Below are 22,967 nucleotides of genomic sequence, written 5' to 3' on the forward strand. Positions count from 1 at the left end.
AACCGGAAGAAGAGGAACCGGAAGAAGAGGAACCAGAAGAAGAGGAACCGGAAGAAGAAGAGGTTCCGAAGGGGGAATAGTAGGAACCACAAAAAACCGGTCAAATAAAAGAAAATCCTCAACCAATGGACCAAAGTTAATAATGGTCAATGGTGTTTCCGCTAAGGAAGCAAAATATTGGGAAAATTACCAATTTTCCGATGAATCGGATCCTGATGAGGATTCCGATGATGTTATAGAAATTACCCCGACCCAATTTAATGAGGCAAAAAAAATAATAAGGGAAAAGGCATCAAAATAGAGAAATCTGATTCCGACCCCGATGAACTTTATATGTACCGTCAACACCCGTATTTTCAATATCGTGACAATAACCCGGGAACCTCTAAACCACCAGGTGTTTCTAAACCAATGTGGAAAACGACAGCTCGTATTAGAGGAACGTCATATATCCCTAGAAAATTAGGAAAAAGAACCAAGTTCGAAGAAGAAGAAACCAGTGATTCAGATTAGAGGGGTGTGAGCATGTCGTGTAATAAATGTATTATAGTGTGCTTGTACTTTTATGTTCTATGTAAAAATTGCTTTTATTGTTTGTTATTACGAATCTAATCCTTGTCTATTTTACAGTATAAAAACAAAATGGACGTTAAGGGTAGACAACCGAATATTTTAGAAGACCTACCAGAGGATATGATTGAGGAAATCTTGTCTAGAGTCGGTCAGAATTCATCAGCACATTTAGTTATGGTGAAATTGACTTGTCAAACATTTGAAAGACTTTCCAGAAATGCCTTAGTTTATAAAAGGCTTTCCTTTGATAGGTGGGGTATATCACATTGGGGAGATCGTAAGTTACGCCATGTTTTCTTTAAAGCATTAAATGCGGGGAACCCAAATGTAATTTTACGCTACGGGTTAAGAACCTATTTTGACTCAACATATCCCAACATAGGATTTCGTGAATTAGAAAGAGCTTCTAACATGCAACATAAAGAAGCATGTTATGCTTACGGGTTAATGATGTTCGCTTCTTACCAAAGTGAGAAAAAGAACATCGGATTGCAGCTTTTAAATAAAACTTTCCTACAAGTGACGGATTCAGTAGTTGGGGTGAGAAACAAGGTTTTTAGATTATTACGGGGCTGTTGGACATTACGAAACCCTCATCCTTTTGATGACATTACAACATGCTGCCTAGCCAATGGTCATAACGGTTATTTTTCACAAGACCAAGGATGGGAAGTCGTCTTAGTAAAACCAGAATGCATGACTTGTTTCTGGACTTATGAATTACGTGTCTTTATTTCCTTTGCTGAACAACTTACGTATTAACTAGATTTATCTTCAAAACTGTCCTGTATTATAGTGTACTATATTTCATGTTATATGTAATATTGCGAAGTTGTAAGTTTGAAGAATATTTGTATGTGATATATTATTATAATCAGTTTTTCATATGGAATTGTAGTAGTTGAATTGTATATTAGCTACTAAGTATGAACTTAACGGGCAGGTAGTACCCGAATTTAAAATTATAAAACTCTAATATGAAGAAAAAGCTTTTATAAATGAGTTCATATTATACTACGAAATACTATTGACTACTCTTAATATTCTGTATGATTAAATTGTTTCATTTGACTATTTTGAAGGAAATGGCACCGACTACTCGACACACCTTGAATATGAGCGAAGAGGAATTTCGTGCCTTTCTTGCTTCAAACATAGCTGCAGTACAGGCCGCGCTACATACTAACAATAACTCTGAATCTAGAAATACAGCTAATGGCGCAAGAAATCGTGTAGGATGCTCATACAAGGAATTCACTGCCTGCAAACCTTCAGAATTTGATGGGACCGAAGGACCAATCAGATTCAAACGGTGGACCGAGAAAGTTGAATCGGTGTTTGCCATAAGTAAGTGTGCTGAAGGAGACAAAGTGAAGTACGCTATGCATACCTTCACAGGTATTGCGTTAACATGGTGGAATACCTATCTAGAGCAAGTGGGACAAGGTGCTGCTTACGCGCTGCCGTGGTCAGCATTTAAGCATTTGATGAACGAGAAGTACCATCCCAGAACCGAGTTCTATAAGCTCAAGTCAGAACTTAGAGGGTTACTCCGGGATTCGATATTACTTCGTACGAAAGACGATTCACAGAATTGTGCCTATTGTGTCCGAGAGCGTTCGAAGATGAGGAAGAGAAGATCGACGCGTTTGTGAAAGGGTTAACGGAGAGAATCCAAGAAGATATAAGTTCACACGAGCCTGCCTCCATACAAAAGGCATGTAGAATGGCTCACAAAATAGTGAACCAGATTGAGGGAAGAATTAAAGAACAGGTGACCGAAGAGGCCAACGTGAAGCTAGTCAAAAGAAAGTGGGAGGAAAACGGTGATAAGAGTCACCAATACAACAACAACTATCCCAACAATCGCAACTACAACAAACGGCACAACAAAAACAACAACAACTACAACAATCATCCTAACAACAATAATAACCGCAACAACAACAACAACAATCAGAAGCAGCTATGCCAAAGGTGTGAAAAGTATCACTCGGGGTTCTGCACCAAATTTTGCAACAAGTGTAAAAGAAATGGTCATAGCGCGGCGAAGTGTGAGGTCTACGGACCAGGGGTTAACAGAACGAAAGGAACAAATGGTGTCGGAATGAGTAATGGCGGAGCAAGTAGTGTCGGAGCAAGTTATGCCAATGTAGTTTGTTATAAATGAGGAAAACCGGGCCACATTATTAGAAATTGCCCGAACCAGGAGAACACGAATGGACAAGGCCGCGGAAGAGTTTTCAATATTAATGCGGCAGAGGCACAGGAAGACCCGGAGCTTGTTATGGGTACGTTTCTTATTAACAATAAATCTGCTTACGTTTTATTTGATTCATGTAACATCCCGCGTTTTTTTCGTTAAATTTATTTTTAACACTGTTTTTTTTAAATAATATCTTTCGTTATTTAAATTCGTAGTTTCCGTTGACTAACGTTCATAATATTTTCGCTATTTAATTATTACATCACTCGGTTACTCGAGCGTTTTTTTTAAATATTCGTTTGGTTAATTCACACACCCGCTTTCAAAATTGAGGGACCGAAGTTGCCAAGTGGGAAAACTAGTTGACTAGGTCAACTAGTCAACCCACTCTTTCCACCATTCATTTTCCATCTATCTCCTACTTCCTTTTTCTCTCTAGTCACCAAGAACATCAACTTCAACCAACTCACTAATTCATCATCTAAATCGGATTTAGCAAGCAAACATCAAAACAAATTACATATTTGGAATCCTCTCTTCATCCTCTTCAATTTGGTACCAATTTCACTACTTGGGGTAAGGTTTTTAAAAACTCTAGATTTCTCTAAATTCGTTTTATATACTTGAAATGGTGTTAGTTAGTGTCTATGGCTCAAGTCTAACATGAATATATGTTTGGTTTGCTCGATTTGTTGTTTTTGGAGTAACTAGCATGAACTTGAAATGGGTGTGCTTAATCTTTGATTTTGGATGAGTTAATGTTGTTTAAATGTTAAAGTTCATGTATTAAAAGTGTTACTAGCATCATTAGCTTCATTTTGATGTGTAAGTTGATTTAGAAAAGCTTCATTTACAAAATGGTTGAATTCATGATTTTGGTTAGGGTTTAATGAACTTTAAAACGGGATTTTGATGCATTGAATGCTTGTTAATGTTGTTAGTAAGTATTTAATTGTATTGTATGTTTCATTACCTTCAAAACGGCATATAATACATGTAAATTGGTTGCCCGAATCATGAAATGCGTTTTACAAACTTGAAACTTTGATTATGAACGTTCATTGAACATTTGACGAGAATTTGATTATTTTAAATGCATGTTTTGATTGATAATATGTACTTAGTTGTGTTCCTTGACAAAAGAGCTTTCCAACGATATAAGATACGCATTCTAAGTGTTTACGGTTTGTATTTTGTGCTAAATTGAGTTTTGGAAAAGACTTGAACAATTGAGACTGACCAGGTACCAGCACCCGTTATTCGCCGCGGCGCGGCCAGCCTTTGTCGCGGTGCGACAATAGGCATGGTTTGGTTCTGACCTCCTTGGTCAAAATAAGAAAAATGTTTGGCACGCTATGGACCTCCGATTCACATGAGACTTGTTCTAACATGCTTATATATGAATAAAAACCTCAGAAAATTAGTTCGGGACCCGACCCGAACGTGTTGACTTTTTCGTTGACTTTGACCGACCAAAGTTTGACTTTTTGTCAAACTTAACCAAATGATTATGCAACCTTCCTAGCTTGTTTCTATACTTGTATCTTGCATGAAACTTGACAAATTGATTCACATGCTATTTTAATCGAGTCGTAACGAGCCATAGGACTAATTGAACACATTTCACCCGACCTTGTGTCGTAACCGGTTAATTGATACAACTTACTTGTTTAGGTCAAGGCTAAGCAACTTTCATGCACACGTTTACTTTGTGAAGTACTTTTATACTCGCGCACTCGAGGTGAGATCATAGTCCCATCTTTCAAACAACTTTTATGCTTTAAACTATGGGATGAGAAACATATACGTATCATACTTTTACACTTTGAACACAAGTACGAAAACGAACATTCCACGTATGGGTTTGAACAAAAAGCCTCAATTCAATTATCATTAGTTACACTTGCAGGGTGTAAACGTGAACTTATATTATGTGATCACATGGGCTTGACGAGCCTCATTCGGACGGTTCGCTACCGTTAGCGGATGAAATATATTTTCGGGTCTAGTGTATGTTCTAACACTACGCAAAGGGTGCAAAACAGTTAAGTTTGATAATTGGGTGCCCGGGATACAAACAACAACTTTGGAATGCAAATGATTTTGATAATCATCTTATACTAAATCTTGTGGTTCAAATACAACGTTTACTAAAACACCTATGATTTCACCAACGTTTTTCGTTGACAGTTTTCTATATGTTTCTCAGGTTCATACTTGGCTATTTGATACATGCTTCCGCGTACACTCATACTTGCTTGGAGTCAAGCATACATGCATACACTCTGATTTCTTGCTTGGGGTCAAGCATACATACATACATACACTAGTGATAGCACCTTTGGATTCAAACATATCGTTTACATACTTACGCTATTTATAGCAACCGTGATTTTAAACTAATTATGTCGCAAGTTATCTCATTTATAATTTATACTTTTGCAAACTTAAAATTGTTGTCGAACGGTTTTGTAAACTAAACTTTGTAAGTTTTGTACGTTTCAAATGAATGCGACATAATTTTGGTCAAACGTGTCTCATATAGGGACTACGACCACGTAACGGGACCTAAGTTAACGGCGCCGTTAATGACGATTTTGTCGGGTCATTACAATTCAGGTGCGGATAGAAGCTATATGAGTAGAGATTTTTGTGCTAAATTAAGTTGTCCATTGACGCCGTTGGATAGTAAATTTTTACTCGAATTAGTAAACGGTAAATTAATTTCAGCAGATTATATATGCCGGAATCGAGAAATTAAACTGGGCAGCGAAATATTTAAGATTGATTTGATACCAGTAGAGTTAGGGAGTTTTGATGTAATAGTTGGCATGGACTGGCTGAAGGAGATGAAAGCAGAGATCGTATGTCACAAAAATGCAATTCGCATTGTACGAGAAGAAGGAGAACCCTTAATGGTGTACGGAGAAAAGGGCAACACGAAGCTACATCTTATTAGTAATTTGAAGGCACAAAAACTAATAAGAAAAGGTTGCTATGCTGTTCTAGCACATGTCGAGAAAGTACAAACTGAAGAAAAGAGCATCAATAATGTTCCCGTTGCAAAAGAATTTCCCGATGTATTTCCGAAAGAATTACCGGGACTACCTCCACATCGATCTGTTAAATTTCAAATAGATCTTGTACCAGAAGCTGCACCAATAGCTCGTGCACCTTACAGACTCACACCCAGCGAGATGAAAGAACTACAAAGCCAACTGCAAGAACTATTAGAACGTGGTTTCATTCGACCAAGCACATCACCATGGGGAGCTCCTGTTTTGTTTGTCAAGAAGAAGGATGGTACATTTAGGTTGTGTATTGACTACAGAGAGTTGAATAAACTTACCATCAAAAACCGTTATCCACTGCCGAGAATTGACGACTTATTTGATCAACTACAAGGCTCGTTGGTTTATTAGAAAATCGATTTACATTCTGGATATCATCAAATGCGAGTAAAGGAGGATGATATTCCAAAAACTGCTTTTAGGACGCGTTATGGTCATTACGAGTTTATGATTATGCCGTTTGGATTGACTAACGCACCAGCCGTGTTCATGGACCTTATGAACCGAGTGTGTGTGCCATATCTTGACAAGTTTGTCATTGTTTTCATCGATGACATACTTATTTACTCAAAGAATGATCAAGAGCACGAAGAACATTTGAGAAAAGTGCTAGAAGTATTGAGGAAAGAAAAACTGTACGCTAAGTTTTCAAAGTGTGCATTTTGGTTGGAAGAAGTTCAATTCCTCGGTCACATAGTGAACAAAGAAGGTATCCAGGTGGACCCGGCAAAGATCGAAACCGTTGAAAAGTGGGAAACCCCAAAAACTCCAAAGCATATACGTCAATTTTTAGGATTGGCTAGTTACTATAGAAGATTCATCTAAGATTTCTCCAAAATAGCAAAACCCTTGACTGCATTAACGTATAAAGGGAAGAAATTCGAATGGAAGGATGAGCAGGAGAAAGCGTTTCAATTGTTGAAGAAAAAGTTAACTACGGCACCTATATTGTCATTGCCTGAAGGGAATGATGATTTTGTGATTTATTGTGACGCATCAAAGCAAGGTCTCGGTTGTGTATTAATGCAACGAACGAAGGTGATTGCTTATACGTCTAGACAATTGAAGATTCACGAGCAAAATTATACAACTCACGATTTAGAATTGGGTGATGTTGTTTTTGCATTAAAGACTTGGAGGCATTATTTATATGGGGTCAAAAGTATTATATATACCGATCACAAAAGTCTCCAACATATATTTAATCAGAAGCAACTGAATATGAGACAACGCAGGTGGATTGAACTGTTGAATGATTATGATTTTGAGATTCGATACCACCCGAGGAAGGCAAATGTGGTAGCCGACGCTTTGAGTAGAAAGGACAGAGAACCTATACGGGTAAAAGCTATGAATATAATTATTCGTACTAACCTTACTACTCAAATAAAGGAGGCGCAACAGGGGGTTGTAAAAGAAGGAAAGTTGAAGAATGAGATACCCAAAGGATCAGAGAAATATCTTAATATTTGGGAAGACGGAACCCGATATAGGGCTGATAGAATTTGGGTACCAAGGTTTGGAGATGTGAGAGAAATGGTACTTAAAGAAGCACATAAAACCAGATATTCAATACATCCCGGAGCGGGGAAGATGTATAAATATCTCAAGAAACACTTTTGGTGGCCGGGTATGAAAGTCGATATTGCTAAATATGTAGGAGAATGTTTGACGTGTTCTAAGGTCAAAGCTGAACATCAGAAATCATCAGGTCTACTACAACAACCTGAAATTCCGGAATGGAAATGGGAAAACATTACCATGAATTTCATTACTAAATTGCCAAGGACTGCAAGTGGTTATGATACTATTTGGGTAATAGTTGATCGTCTCACCAAGTCAGCACACTTCCTACCAATGAGAGAAGATGACAAAATGGAGAAGTTGACGCGATTGTATTTGAAGGAGGTTGTCTCCAGACATGGAATACCCATCTCTATTATCTCTGATAGGGATGGTAGATTTGTTTCAAGGTTCTGGCAGACGTTGCAACAAGCATTGGGGACTCGTCTAGACATGAGTACTGCCTATCATCCACAAACTGATGGACAGAGTGAAAGGACGGTACAAACGCTTGAAGACATGCTACGAGCATGTGTTATTGATTTCGGAAACAGTTGGGATCGACACCTACCGTTAGCAGAATTTTCTTACAACAACAGTTATCATTCTAGTATTGAGATGGCGCCGTTTGAAGCACTCTATGGTAGAAAGTGCAGGTCTACAATTTGTTGGAATGAAGTGGGGGATAGACAGATTACGGGTCCGGAGATAATACAAGAAACTACCGAAAAAATCATCCAAATTCAACAACGATTGAAAACCGCCCAGAGTCGACAAAAGAGCTACGCGGACAGTAAAAGAAAAGATATAGAGTTTGAAATTGGAGAAATGGTCATACTTAAGGTTTCACCTTGGAAAGGCGTTGTTCGATTTGGTAAACGGGGGAAACTAAATCCAAGGTACATTGGACCATTCAAGATTATAGATCGTGTCGGACCAGTAGCTTACCAACTAGAGCTACCTCAACAACTCGCGGCTGTACATAACACTTTCCACGTCTCGAATTTGAAGAAATGTTTTGCTAAAGAAGATCTCACTATTCCTTTGGACGAAATGCAAATCAATGAGAAACTTCAATTCATTGAAGAACCTATCGAAATAATGGATCGTGAGGTTAAGAGACTTAAGCAAAACAAGATACCGATTGTTAAGGTTCAATGGAATGCTCGTAGAGGACCCGAGTTCACCTAGGAGCATGAAGATCAGATGAAGAAGAAATACCCACAACTATTTCTAGAAGATTCGTCAACACCTTCAACAGCTTAAAATTTCGGGGCGAAATTTATTTAACGGGTAGGTACTGTAGTGACCCGAAATTTTCCATGTTTGTATATAATAATTGAGATTGATATTTACATGACAAAATGTTTCCAACTTATTAAGTAATCAAACTTGTTAAGACTTGATTAAATGAAATAAGTTTCATATAGACAATTGATCACCCAAGTTGACCGGCGATTCACGAACGTTACAAAATTGTGAAAACTACATGTTGTGGTATATATAGACATATATATATGGTTTACATGAGATTATGATGAGTAAGTATTTCACTAAGTATATTAACAATGTGTGATATACATAAGAAATGAGTTTAATAAGTTAAGAAGCTCGAAATGATATATATAACGATTATCGTTATGATAACGTCTACTAAATACATATGTATCATATTAAGATATTGATACACTATATTTAACATGATAAAATGATATTTAAATATATCATTAAGTGTGTTAACAATGAACTACATATGTAAAAAACAAGACTACTAACTCAAGAATTACGAAACGAGACTTATATGTAACGATTATCGTTGTAACGATATTTTAATGTATGTATCATATAAAGAGATATTCATACATCAAAATATTATGATAATATAATAATTTAACATCTCATTTGATATAATAAACATTGGGTTAACAACATTAATTGAGATCATTAACTTAAAGGTTTCAAAACAACACTTACATGTAACGACTAACGAAGACTTAACGACTCCATTAGAATGTATATACATGTTGTGTTTTGATATGTATTCTTACACTTTTGAAAGACTTCAAGACACATATCAAAGTACTTCTACTTAACAAAAATGCTTACAATTACATCCTCGTTCAGTTTCATCAACAATTCTACTCGTATGCACCCGTATTCGTACTCGTACAATACACAGCTTTTAGATGTATGTACTATTGGTATATACACTTCAATGATCAGCTCTTAATAGCCCATGTAAGTCACCTAACACATTTGGGAACCATCATTTGGCAACTAGCATGAAATATCTCATAAAATTATAAAAATATTAGTAATCATTCATGACTTATTTACATGAAAACAAAATTACATATCCTTTATATCTAATCCATATACCAACGACCAAAAACACCTACAAACACTTTCATTCTTCAATTTTATTCATCTAATTGATCTCTCTCAAGATCCATCTTCAAGTTCTAAGTGTTCTTCATAAATTCCATAAGTATAGTTTCATAAAAATCAAGAATACTTCCAAGTTTGCAAGTCTACTTCCAAGCTTTCTAACCCATTCCAAGTAATCATCTAATATCAAGGAACCTTTATTATTTATAGTAGGTTATCTTTCTAATTCAATTTAATATTCATATTCAAACTTTGATTCAATTTCTACAACTATAACAATCTTATTTCGAGTGAAAATCTTACTTGAACTATTTTCGTGTCATGATTCTGCTTCAAGAACTTTCAAGCCATCCAAGGATCCTTTGAAGCTAGATCTATTTTTCTCATTTCTAGTAGTTTTATCCAGAAAACTTGAGGTTGTAATGATGTTCATAACATCATTCGATTCATACATATAAAGCTATCTTATTCGAAGGTTTAAACTTGTAATCACTAGAACATATTTTAGTTAATTCTAAACTTGTTCGCAAACAAAAGTTAATTCTTCTAAATTGACTTTTAAAATCAACTATACACATGTTCTATATCTATATGATATGCTAACTTAATGATTTAAAGCCTGGAAACACGATGAACACCATAAAATCGGATTTACGCCGTCGTAGTGAAACCGGGGGCTGTTTTGGTTTGGATAATTAAAAACTATGATAAACTTTGATTTAAAAGTTGTTCTTCTGGGAAAATAATTTTTCATATGAACATGAAACTATATCCAAAAATATTGGTTAACCTCAAAGTGAAAGTATGTTTTTCAAAATGATCATCAAGATGTCGTTCTTTCGACAGAAATGACTACCTCTTTAGTAATTGACATGTAACTTAAATTTCCAACCATAAACCTATACTTTTTCTATTTGGATTCTTAAATTAGAGTTCAATATGAAACCATAGCAATTTGATTCACTCAAAACGGATTTAAAATGAAGAAGTTATGGGTAAAACAAGATTGGATATTTTTGATCTTTTTAGCTGCGGGAAATGTTTAACAAATCTATACAAATCATATCCTAGCTAATTTATATTGTATTATACATGTATTCTAATATATTATGTAATCTTGGGATACCATAGACACGTATGCAAATGTTTTGACATATCATATCGACCCATGTATATATATTATTTGGAACAACCATAGACACTCTATATGCAGTAATGTTGGAGTTAGCTATACAGGGTTGAGGTTGATTCCAAAAATATATATACTTTGAGTTGTGATCTAGCCTGGGACGTGTATACACTGGGTCGTGGATTGATTCAAGATAATATATATCAATTTATTTCTGTACATCTAACTGTGGACAACTAGTTGTAGGTTACTAACGAGGACAGCTGACTTAATACACTCAAATCTTTAAAAACATAATAAAAATGGTTGTAATTATATTTTGATCATACTTTGATATATATGTACATATTTTTATAGGTTCGTGAATCGATCCGTGGCCAAATCTTATTTCCGAGAAAGGAAATATCTGTGAAAGTGAGTTATAGTCCTACTTTTAAAATCTAATATTTTTGGGATGAGAATACATGCAGGTTTTATAAATGATTTACAAAATAGACACAAGTACATGAAACTACATTCTATGGTTGAATTATCGAAATCGAATATGCCCCTTTTTATTAAGTCTGGTAATCTAAGAATTAGGGAACAGACACCCTAATTGACGCGAATCCTAAAGATAGATCTATTGAGCCTAACAAACTCCATCCAAAGTACCGGATGCTTTAGTACTTCGAAATTTATATCATATCCGAAGGGTGTCCCGGAATGATGGGGATATTCTTATATATGCATCTTGTTAATGTCGGTTACCAGATGTTCACCATATGAATGATTTTTATCTCTATGTATGAGATGTGTATTGAAATATGAAATCTTGTGATCTATTGTTACGATTTGATATATATAGGTTAAACCTATAACTCACCAACATTTTTGTTGACGTTTAAAGCATGTTTATTCTCAGGTGAATACTAAGAGCTTCCGCTGTTGCATACTAAAATAAGGACAAGATTTGGAGTCCATGTTTGTATGATACTGTGTAAAAACTGCATTCAAGAAACATATGTCAATGTAATATATTTCTATTGTAAACCATTATGTAATGGTCGTGTGTAAACAGTATATTTTAGATTATCATTATTTGATAATCTACGTAATGTTTTTAAAACCTTTATTGATAAAATAAAGGTTATGGTTGTTTTAAAAATGAATGCAGTCTTTAAAAAACGTCTCATATAGAGGTCAAAACCTCGCAACGAAATCAATTAATATGGAACGTTTATAATCAATATGAACAGGACATTTCAATGGGTGCCTGGGACAACTCATCACGAGCGGCTTTAAGCTGATTCTCCAGGTCCGTTACCTACCCTTCCGGGTCCAAACTGTCCAGAAAAAGTGTATTCAGTGCCATGAGCGCCCCGGCTCGGACAACCTTAGAGTCTTTCCGGGGAAGGGCAGAAACCGCCTGGCAGAAAAATGCAGAAGACCCCTTCTCCAAAGCACTCTTGCAGCCATGATAATCAATATCCAGCTGAGAGAAGGCACGGATAAGATCGTCACCAGAAGAGACATTGAAGTGAATGTCATCAAAACTCTCCTGGGTAAAGTGGTCACCCTCTCCACCACCCAAGTCAATGGGCTCCGTCTCGGTCGTCCCGGCACCAATAGAAGGCTCGACAACAACTTAAAAAAAAAAGTCAAGCACGAGACAATTAACAACAACAAACAAGATTAGCTTGTCGGAACGAGGAGATTACCTTTGGCCTTCTTCCTCCACAGCTGAGGGAGGTCATGAATCCTCCTCTTCACAACCGTGTGCCCTTCTGGCACATCCGGGCCCGGTAGAACCAAGTCGGTCCCATCACCGGCATTCTGCTCCAGGTCCTGGGGAGCGACATCCGGCTTGCCTTCCGGATTGACCGAAACACTCTCAACCCGGATCTCCTCTAGGTCGCCGAAAGCCATAGCAGTAGCAAACTCCATTACTGTTGCATAAACATAACAAAACAAACGAGGTTAGTATACGAATAATAAACTAGGCGACGTAACAGTTGGTTAGGATCAGTCTTCACCTGCTCCATTAAAACGAAGGACAGGCTTGGTATTCGGATCTGGCCATTGGTGACTAACTCCTCCCAACACAAGCATGGCCTCCGGGTATGATCGTTGGGGAAACTTGAACTCCCGGATGGCTAATATGCATGCCTTCTCGGCAGCATTCAGATTTGGGATCTTATTGGCTCCCTTTTTCACATTGACTGTCCATTAGTAGCGCTCAACAAATCGTGGCGGTATCCCTTTGCTATCAATAAAAAAGAAAGACTCCCGCCACTCTTTTAACGAACTATCCATGTCTCCAGTAAAATTGAACAACGCTCTCTGTTTAATGGAAAACCATCCAATCTCGGACCTTGAGACGGCGAAACATAATCAAAACATGCGAACGGTAGGAAGAATATGATAATTAGGTACATCTTCCAGATTACCAATTTTTGATACGCATGGGGATGTACCTGAGCAGGTGCTATTTCGTAGTGTGTAAAGAATTGATACATGAATTCAGAATAGGGCAACCGAAAATTTCACACGCTGATGGCTGCACCATAAATGGCAACCATACCCGGTGGGGACTTGTGGGCCCGGTGGGTGGCGTCAGGCACCCTCAACGTATAACGGGTCAAAAACGGATAATTACGTACCATTTCGTCAAGGTATTTATCGCACATTTGACTCATGATACTACTAATGTCTACAGAAGGCCTGGATGAAGATTCGAGAGCGTCTACACTAGTAGAAGTGGAAGACTGATCCGCTATATATATGAAAAATGCAAAAATGCAAAGCAATAAAAAGAATGGAACAGAAAAGGTACCTTCTTTCGTGAAAAACTGTTGGTTTTTTGAAGAAGAAACGTTTAGAGTATGAAGGCTGCAAAAAGTGAAAATATCGGAAAAAGAAAGCTATTTATAGGTTTCAAGGAAATTGATCCAACGGCTCAGATCAAATGAGGGATCAACAAAAGTAATGATTTAAATTGCAAAAAGAAGTTCCTCGAACGTCGTTCTGAAAAGTTAAAAAATGGAAAAACACAAAAGGGGGCGTATTTACAGAAACTGTCTTTTCACCCTGACAAACATTAAATGCACATCCAATTAGAAGCATGGCTTCGTTTTAAAAGTTTGATGATGATAATCGTTCCGACTACCATCATCAAACTGGGGGGACTTGATGATACGTATCATGATCCGTCTCAAAAAGACACTAATTAGCAGCATCCGGGCTAGGGTTTTTCCCCGGCATAAGCCTATCCCGGAAAAGGACGTCTTCCCGGCATCACCTCAGTAACACGACCAGAAGGTTACTTATGCATGCACCCGGGAAGGACCATGTCGGACAATGGCTAGCCGGGAATGCCATCTAGCCCGGATAAGCATACACGCTACCGACATCACCTAGCCAGATGCAGAGGCATTAAGAAGATAATAATATCATCACAAATAAGCCTGTTGATAAACCGACAACAATTTGCCCGGTCATGGCGAACACCGTGAAGAAACACTTGGAGTAAATACGAAGCAAAGCCCCTCCCGACTAATCAAGGTAGTCACCCGTAATGACCTAGTCGGGGCCACCACACTACCAGAACTACACAACTTCCCAGCTTAATATTTTGACCCGGTACAAGGATAACGCCCCAGGGCAAGCACCTGTCTCAGAGCAAGTGCATTATCCCGGAACAGTCACTTCATCCCGGAGTGAGTGCACTATCTCAGAACGAGCACTTGATTGCGAAACAAATATACAAACAAGCTGCACGCCATGTCAACCCACAAATCTAGGAAAGATTGTTAGGATCTGCTCGATTATTCTCATGAAAGGGACATGTGCCACGTCACCCTCGGGATTGGCAAAGTTTGTTACAACCATGAAAAGGACATGTGTCATGTCACCATTCCATCATAACATCTATAAATACACGAACAAGATCATTTATTCAATAACACTGGATGCATTAATGTTACTCTGCCCAAATTAATTACGGTAGCATTTCTCCAGTCGTTAACACAATTCCGATCAATACTCCGATCGTCATCGGAATTAATCCTCACTTTTAGATATTAACTTATTCGATTCCGATCGAATTAGGTTAATCTTATCGATTGTTTTATGCCCTTGGAATCTAGATTTCAAATCAGGGTTTGCTCAATTATTGGAGTTAAAACATTTGATCCACTCTTTTTCCCAAATCAAGCACTCAAACCCAAAATCTATTCACACTAGTCGATTTTGGTTTGATCAACAGTTGTATCAAAAAGCAGTTGAAATCACACACACGCATGATATCAAATTTGATTTTTTGTTTTTGTTTTTTTACACGGATGAGTTATAATCACACGCGGTTAAGAATATTATGGTTCTTGTTGTGATTAGGAAGAAGTCGATAATAGTATCTGATTGAGGTGGGGGTGTTTTAATATTAAGTGAAATATCAAACACATAGATCGATAAAAGAAAACGACAACAATCTAGCTCCTCATACCCAATCTCAATTAAATCACATTCAAGCTCAATTCTATTAGCTAACGTAATTCTGGCCCAATACTTGTTTGTCTCATTTAATCAACCATGTCCCAAGCCTAACCAATCTATATTCATTTTAGGCCCAACAATATTAAATTATTTTTGTGGTAGATCAAAGTCCACCATTATTAACTAAGTTTCAAAGACAATTTAATTAAAAAAAAAGTTCATCTTTATCAAAATTTAAAATCTCTAATTTTTTTTGCTTAATTGTTATATCTTATTAACCTAAAACCTGCGAATGTTAACTGGGATTTGGAACATAAGAGCTATTCCTAAACACTTCTGTTTTACTACGGTCGGAGTTCGATGTCCAGAACAGCTGTAGAGATACCGAAAAGTATAGTTGAAGGTATCTTGTTTAACTGTTGAAAATCCTCTTGAGCATCAACATCAAACAGTGACTGGAGGTCATGATAGTCTACATCATGAGGTTGATTATCTAGAACAACGGGAAGGCACCTTGATTAACAAGATTGATGAGATTCCCTATTTTTACTAATCTTGCAAATGATTAAGCTAACATATTTGACACGGATCAACATGCTCATGTAACATCCATCAATTCCCGAAAGTCTTCTTCGAGAGACGAATCAACATCTACCACTGTCCATCTTTTAAGTTCTGGAAGATATCCTAATTTTAGCTGATACGAAAGGTCTATGACCAAAGACATTATGAATATGTTTGGAACCTAGCTGCAATCACACCACATAAAACAAAAACAAAAGAAAAGAAAAGAAAGGAAAAACAAGTAACTTTCACAGAAATAAATTCCAATGAAAGGATCGATCAACTAAAAATAACTAAATTAAAATATTTTAGAATATGAATTAAGAAAGGATTAAGAATTTTAATTATATAAATTATATTTTATATAACAAATTTTATTGCTAAACGATAAATAATTAAATAAATTCTCAATCTATCGAATCGTGCACTACTAAATAGCCAGTCAACAATTAAGATTATGCAGGACCCTTTAAATCGGATAATCCATCAACCTAATACTAAACATCTTACACACCATTTTTCATGAATTATCAATAAACCAAAAATAAATTCAAATATTTATTTTTACCGCAATCCCCGGCAGCGGCGCCAAAAAGTTAATGTGCAAAAAGTATGTGCTATAAAGTGCTTAATTTGTTTTCAACTTTTAAATTTATATTACATTAATTTACTTATCACTTTTAACACCCTAACGAGCAACAAAACCCGATCAAGGTAGTATAGTAATAGATAAGTTAGGGATCGTTCCACAGAGACTACGGAAATAGATAAGAGTTGTCTTTTGTCTAACTCTTAGGAAAAAATTAGAAGTAATTAAGATTATAATTATAAATTATTTAGCTTTAATAAAACTTACTTAAAATAATAAGATATAAACTGATTGAAATTAAATATATTAAAAGTAAGTGGTCACTTGAACTTGTAAATGATGAGAGATTCATTATTAAATAGTTTCATTATTCATATTAATAAATATTAAAATAACAATCATAGAACAATTATTATCCCTAAAATTCACAAAGTATGACCTAAAGCATATGTCAACTAAGTGGGTGTTCAAAGTTAACATCTTAATTCATAGCATTTGAATAATCACATGATACATATCATCCTAATCTTATGATGGGGACTAAAGCAACATGTTGTTAGGCTGACAAATAGATAAGCTAATAAAACTAATCAGATTATCTCCAATTACTAGCTTAAAGGCAATCTTAATCAAGTTCTCAAGCAATCTACAATCAAACGCATATAAACGAAGGTTCTTCGACTAGGCCTAACAATAGTGAGTTTATTATATGAGCATAATTAATGTTTATTTTATTCATTACTACACATGACCTTTAGCTAAATTCCATGCATTCCAAATACCTTGTTTGGTGTGATTAACCTAAAAGATTAGATGAATCGAGTAAAAGCTTACTTAAAATTAATTACTAGTTAATCCTAACTCTTATTACCTAATCATTAAGCATGCGAATAAAGATCTAGAACATGGAAGCAGATAAATAGATAAAACAGCAATCACAGAAACGTAATTACACAGTCCTGGAAAAACTGGAAATTATACTTATTCGAGCACGAAGCCAACGACTTTGAGTGCACCAGCCGGGGGCTTGGAATGATCCAGCCGGAAGCTTAGAAGACTCGGTCAGTGGCTTCATTTTAAATTCCCAATGGTTAAGTTTTCATCAAAGTAACCACTATGAACGTTTAGTTCATAGTTGGAGACGAACACAAACAATCAACAGAAATTAAAGATATTTTAAACGTGAAAACAATAATTAAAAGGGATAATACCTTGAATAAAGGAAAGAAACTTGAATAATCTTGATTATAAAGAGTATAAAGACTAAAAACTAACGCTAAAACCTAATATTTCGTAAAGTGAAAGTGCGGAATGAAAAGTACATTAAAAACCCGAACTAGAGGCCTCTATTTATAGTTTTCGAAAACTGACACCTTAGTCGGCGGCTAAAATAGCTTAGCTGGCAGCTCCATTGACTTAGGATTGAAGTACATGAAACAGATCTTTCAGAGCAGGTCCGAGCCGGTGGCTATGGTGCTTGGCGAGCAAGGAAAACGTAGCCGGCAAACTTTGACTTTTTTAACCCTGAGCCGCTGGCTTTAATGGCTTAGCCGGTGGCTGACACTTTCCCAAAGCCAGTGGATAACACCATAAAAGTGTATACTTTTCTTTCACGAGCGTTTTTACAGGTGGTTCGCCTTAGACGGAGTCCGGATGCTCAAGATATGGCCAAAACCGTGACAGTGCGCAGATTTTCCAACTTTTTTTAGAATTTTTTCAATATTTAGCTCATTTTGCACCAACTTCTTGCATATGATCCTATAATCAACATTAACATAATAAGACATAAAAAGTTCATAATATTGACTAAAAACATATGAATCAATGCTAGATAATTTCCAAATAAATGATGTAAAATATGTATAATTTGGGCGTTATCAAATTTCCCACAATTAAAATTTGCTTGTCCTCAAGCAAATAAAGATTTAAACATTTTAAATATACACCCCCTTAGGCATTTTTATCAAACATAATATTTAATGAGATGTTTTGACAATGCTTTGGTTAATCTTGTGTTTTGAACCGAAAATTATCTTCAAAATCTTTTGAAAGACTAACACTTATTTATGATTTTCACCTAGGTAATGTATTATGAATAATTTATCTCGGAATTTAGTTTATCAGGGTGTATCATGACACAGGATATAAAATGGGTGTAAAAGCGGAAGCAAAATGCAGAGTCAAAAAGATGTCTAATCATTAAAGTTTAGTTATTATTATAAGAACTAGTCTGAACCAAATCAAAGAGTACAAGTGGTCCTAATATTCATTAATCCAGATTTATACAACAGTTGGTCATCATTGGACTCTTTTATTTTCTAACTAGAGATTTTATAACTGTGTGGTTCTTTTCTCTCGCTCTCATCACTCTCATTGGCCTTCATTTGGGCTCTTTTAACTTTTCATTTCTTTTGCTTTAATGCTTAGCATTAGCTTTACATTTGGCAAATTTCTAAGTTGGCCCTTATTGAGACTCTTTTGCTGCCTCAGTGGTCCATGCTTATTATGCCATATGATAGTGGCTATAAGTTTGCAATTGTTTCACAATTTTTGGCGTTTACTTCTTATCTTAAAAAAGTACTCCAATCTCAAAGTTGAAAGTAGTTCTATTAGCGGTTAAGATTAGATTAATGAAAAGACATAAGTTTGACATAAAATTTATACTTCCAAAAATTTAGGCTAAAATGTGAATTATAAAATAGTATTTGCAACAGGATAAGACTTTATAAAAATTTCACCATTTTAATGGGGCATCAAATTTTATCACTATTTTATTCACTATTTGCAAAAATTTATCTTGGTATTTAATTAAGTAAAGAATTCACTTCCCCTCCCCCACACTTAAAATCATGAAATTTCCCCACTTGCATGTACTTATAATACAATGATAAAATAAAGTAAGACGGAAAATGTAAAAGTAAAAGGAAGCAAGAACATCACCGGGTTTTAATAGCGAACAGGTGAAAGGACGGGCGTGAAGATCAGCATGCGCTAGTCAGCTTCAAACACTACTCATAAATGGCCAAGAAACGAAACATAAAACATGCTTATTTATTAATAAGTCATAAGCTTGACTCAGCCCCATTTAAATTTTTCCTTAGTGGGGTTTAACTTTTCCCACACTTATCGGACGGAATAAAATCGATGAAAAATGTTCTACTAATTAGTAAGGTTAACAGGTCATTGACACCTCGAGTTGTAAAGATAAACTCTAATAATTTATTTATTAAAAATAACCCGAGTGTCAATAATTGACTCTCCATTATGTGTGGCTTGCAACAATAGGTTTGTTTTTGTCGTAGGTTCTTGTCAAAATGGGTCTTCAAATACCATATCCCATTTGCTGAATTGTTGAGGATACTTAAATTCCACCAGAGTTGTAATTGTTTCTTTTAGTACAAGCTCATCCTCATTAACAGTTTCCAGCTATTCAATCTCGGGATCATTGTTGGTATCGGCTTTCATAAACTCTTCAAACTTAGCCTCGAGGTCGAATTCTTCATCATTAATACCCATCAAGGTGAAATCCCATGTGTTAACATCCATCAATTCCCAAAAGTCTTCTTCGAGAGACGAATCAACATCTACCACTGTCCATCTTTTAAGTTCAGAAAGATATCCGAATTTCAGATGATACGGAAGGTCTATGACCAAAGACATTATGAATATCTTTGGAACCTAGTTGCAATCACACCACATAAAATAAAAACAAGAGAAAAGAAAAGAAATAAAAAACAAGTAACTTTCATGGAAATCAATTCCAATGAAAGGATCGATCAACTAAAAATAACTAAATTAAAGATATTTTAGAATATGAATTAATAAAGGATTAAGGATTTTAGTTATATAAATTATATTTTATGTAACAACTTTTATCGCTTAACAATAAATAATTATATAAATTCTCAATCTATCGAATCGTCCACTACTAAATGATCAGTCAGCAATTAAATATAGACATGACCCTTTAAATCGGAAAATACGGCAACCTAATCCTAAACATAATCGGCAAAAAAATCACGTTTTTACCCCCGATATTGAGTCCCAAAAACATAAAGTTCCAAACTTTGTCAGAAAAATAATCGTTTTTCGGTTAAATTTGTAGATTAAGTAATTACGAAGACGATGCACAAAGAATCGGATCTAAAGCGAAGATTCTAGAGCAAAAAAGGTAAAAGATGAGATACCAAGTTACGATCCAGTGAATTCAGCAAGCCAAGGTAGGCCAAAGGGCTTTCCAAACGGACTGCCATAAGGGAAAATGGCTTGCCAAACGGTACAGGCAAACAGGCATAAAAAACGGGCCACCAGGCAAACGGCATCTGTAAACGGCCTGCCAAACGGCTTGCCAGCCGTTTGCAGACAAATTCCACTTCTATTTAAAGTCTTTTTGTCATCCATTTTCAACACACCTCTCTTCACTCTCTCACTACAATACACTTTCTCTCACTAGAACTTTCAAGGCCTTCTCACCTCTGAGCGGGAAATTAAGTACCTGGAGGCGAACGTCGAAGATTGTATTGGGAGCGGTCTAGAGGATGTCAACACTTGTAATGGTCCAGATCTCGTCTGTAAATGGTGAACGCTTTTCTTAATTTAATAAAGTTATCTTGTTACTTTAAGTTGCTTTCATCTTGCATGCTTATCTATCCTTTGCAAATGTTTATTACATGTTGAATACCTTATCTGAAACTTATGCTATTATTATGCTGAAACCTTGATGGTTTAGAAGTCTAATTTACGGATCACCCTTTCTGCTTATTCACGTGGCTATAACCTAGTATTATGACCTGATCAACCCTAGGATACAAGGTAAGTAGTTATGTGTGCTTAACGTCACAATAGGGATATAGTACCTACGTACAAATAATCATTTATTCGTCAAAAAAGAGCTGCCCATTTAGGTTGTGAGTAGAGTAGACAACATAGAGTTCAGTGAACATTAGCTTGCTCAAAAGCATGATTCGCGTAAGAAGCAATGTTATTGAGATGTTGTAAGATGATCCGTGGTTGAGTAAGTGATCGCAAAGGAGAGACCTCGAATCCAATTAGTAGTACCTTAGAATATCTAAGATTGCACATCTGTTAATGTTAAGGCATAACTTAGTATTAAGTGGTGAAATATTACTGTAGTTAGACCAACTAGGATTAAAAAAAGCTGAGACTTTCCTATAGGGATATACCACTTTATTCATGTACCTAGGATTATATCTATAAGGTCGTTTAAACCTTCTAAGCTTAACGTTGGGAGTAGGGATATCCGTTTTAGCCGGAATCTTCAAAACCTAAACTCTTAGTGACAAGTCAATTAGGTTCATAGCCCAGTTGATTGAGGTTTAGTGTTTATTCTAGGAAGTTAAACTCTTGTGATAGTTCCCCATCAGTATTCTATTCTTCATACCTATCCATTTTTATCTTTATAGTTTGTATTACTTTTAGCTAATCTTAATCATTCACCACTTGTCACTAGGGTTAACTATTTAGGCACTTTTATCCCACGTTACTGAGCAAACATACAAAAATACGAACCTGAGATATATTTACCACTTACTCGTTAAAATGAAGACAAGTAGGTGACTATAGCTAGGATACCGGGCTAAATATAAATAATAAAACCATTACTCTCTTTTGGACACTGAGTATGACGTTTTGCGACCTAACGACACCGCACATATAAAACCGTCCGTTTTGGTCATATCATAAGTAGGAGTAAGTTTTAAGCTTCGTTGCCGGGGATCGAATTTTCTGTTTGTTAAGGTAACCGTTGATTCTGTCAGGACATCTGAGATTCTTGAGTGGTATCTAAGAAAGACAATTATACACGGACTTGGTTGTTGGATTTTCCGAACAGTCTCCAATTATATTGGAAACAAAAGGATCCTGCCTCTCCGTTGTCGGCCTGGCCACCTGTTTCACAAATGCAATGATAAGGAACACACATGCTTAACAAATAGGGAGTTTGTCGGTATAGGATTTAAAGTTGCCATTATAGTAAACCTTTTTTTAAACTATAAAAACAAAATATTAATTATGGTATTAATTTCTGTAGATTCCAGTTTAAACTTAACCTATTACGAAGAAAGTGCAAAAAGCAGTTGCTCTCCCACAACTTCGGAAACCGAAGAATTTTTTCTTTATAAACATAAAGATGAAACAAATATAAACCCTAATGAGTCTTAACTCACTCCTCATTATGGAAGATGAAATACGGGAAGAATACCCAACTATTTTCAAATATCCGGACTTGTTTGAATATACTCCAAAAGAGAAACGACACATTGATGAGTCAAAAGCTCCGTTTACTAGAAATTTGTTAAATCCTAGAAGAAGGTTAGAAGTTTATAGAGAATTCGTTAGGCACCTCTATTACTTAGATTACCTGTTTTCAAAATTTCAAATAAATCTATTAAA

Source organism: Rutidosis leptorrhynchoides, chromosome 2 (genome assembly GCF_046630445.1).
Source record: "Rutidosis leptorrhynchoides isolate AG116_Rl617_1_P2 chromosome 2, CSIRO_AGI_Rlap_v1, whole genome shotgun sequence".
NCBI lineage: Eukaryota > Viridiplantae > Streptophyta > Magnoliopsida > Asterales > Asteraceae > Rutidosis > Rutidosis leptorrhynchoides.